This window comes from Enhydra lutris, unplaced genomic scaffold, assembly GCF_002288905.1.
Source record: "Enhydra lutris kenyoni isolate GAN:26980312 unplaced genomic scaffold, ASM228890v2 scaffoldscaffold52, whole genome shotgun sequence".
In the NCBI taxonomy this organism is placed as follows: domain Eukaryota; kingdom Metazoa; phylum Chordata; class Mammalia; order Carnivora; family Mustelidae; genus Enhydra; species Enhydra lutris.
The window spans coordinates 9040285-9042356 of NW_019154136.1; the positions used below are offsets into that span (position 1 = coordinate 9040285).

Sequence of the window (2072 nt, forward strand, 5' to 3'; positions counted from 1 at the left end):
ATGGACTTAAAACGCAGAGGTTCACGAGTCAGATTTTCTTACATAAATATGCTCTTAAGTTTAGGTTGAGTTTGCTCTCTACACATGAAAATGCATCCTTTTTATTTTGCCGCCTTATTATGAGATAAAAAGACGGAAAAGGAAAAAGAAAAAGAGTAGTTCAAGAGTAGACAGTATCACGAACAGAATGACTATTGTTCCCAATTGTTGAATTGATCAACCCATAGCCAGTCCTGATTGCTAAATACTCAGAAGTCTGGGCCATTACAGAGACTCAGACTCCAAAAGAGCATATTTAAATACTTCTAAAATACTCTACATGTGAAATGGATTTCATACGACCCCTAGTTTTCTTTTCAGCCTAAAAATTAAATTATTGTTACTCCCAGTATGTGTGACAATCTTCCCAGGACATCACAATGGAGCCTCTGAATTTCTGCGGGACTTGTCTGTGCATTTCCTCCAAGCAAGAGCTGCCCCAGCTGCCCAGAGCAAATCAAAGAAAACCTCACCCAAACTCAATCAAAGGAGTATCATGGAGGTGGATTGGTGTGCACGGTCTACTTTTGCAGTCAGACACTTTGTAGAAGAAACACCATGCACGGTTTGGCTAGAGAAGTACTTTCCGGTTTGTGGCACTGGACCAACGTCCCAAAGGAAGTTGTCGATTGTGTCATCTTTGGTCCTACTGATGTGGGTAGAGAGGCTGCCTGCAGAGCTGGCTTCTCTGACGAGACTCGTGCTCACGCCATCACCATGGCTTGCAGCTCTGCCCACCACGCCCAAGACTACACGTGTTGGTTTGATAACTTCTGGGCAGGGCGGTGTGGTCATGACAGTCAATGTCTGGCGGCTGTATTTGTCATTCAAGAAAAATAAGGAACATGACGCTTGATCTTCATGAGGCCGAGACTTCGCGTCAGCAAGCATCCTTAGTCTCTAGCTTCAGACTAAATTTCCTATCGTTAGAGCTCCCTGCAGTGGCCAAGTTCTCCACCAGTGAGAAAAGGGGTCACTGTGCAGATGGACCGACCACCGGCTTTGCTCTTTCCCAGATGGACTGGGATGAGTACACCTTGCCCTTACACAGCTTGGCCAAGAAGGCACAGGACTCCTGTCTAATGCTCCACTCTTCAGAGTACCAGGAAAAGATACAGTTCACAAAGATGACAGCATTTCTCCTTCCTCTCTGAAGCAGATGGCCAAACTCAAAACGGCATTCGTCAAGACCTATGGCACACGGACAGCTGCAAATTCTTCTCTCCTGACTGATGGTTGATTGGCAATGCTCCTTACGATAAAAGAAAAAGTTCTCGCCATGCACTATCCTCCGAAGGCACATGGGAGAGATCTTGCGTATGTTTCTCGGGATCCGAAAGATCAAATTTCACTTGGACCCATGTATCCAAAAGTTCTGGAAAAGGCAGTATTAACAATGAATGATACTGATGTTTTGGAACCTTCTGAAGCCTCATGACCTCTCCTGATGTCTCTTGAAGCTTCTCAAGTCAGGGGGTGGCTCGTTTTAAAACTGTGGATTCTGATTAGTTTGCACATAACTACGTGGGAAGAAGCACCAAAGTTGGATCCCCTCCTTTGGAGAAGGAGGTTTGATATGTAGACTATTTTAGAAGTATTTGACAATGGAAGTGGACCCTGGGACACCAATCTGGAGCTAATGGTTACCAGGTGGTGAAGACGGCTGCCAAGATCATGGAAGGAAGGAGGCCAGTAAGGCTTAGTGGCTGCTTGGGCAGCAGCAGGGCCGGGCGATGCTATATTAGGGCAAGCTAATCCAAGATAAGAGAAAAAAAAGGTGACATGGGACACTCACTTTGGGCAGTGCCAAGTGAAATCTGGAGTTCCTAGCTCCACCTAGGAAAACCCAAATTGTGACCTTCTGTGAAATACTTTGGAATGCAGCTTTACTAGTGTTCTGAGCTTTCCAGTAATGCTGGCTTACCGTTACTGCCTTTGGAGGGATTTTGTAGTGACCAGAATCTCACACCCGTAAACACCCACGTTTAAGCAACTATTTTTGGTGTCTAGTTGCATTAAAGGCTGAGTGGTTG

General features: G+C 45.4%; 1 pseudogene; it reads left to right on the top strand.

Annotated features, from left to right (window-relative positions):
- The first annotated feature begins 390 nt into the window (after positions 1–390).
- LOC111157110 lies at positions 391–1804 on the top strand (annotated as a pseudogene).
- Positions 1805–2072: the final 268 nt, after the last annotated feature.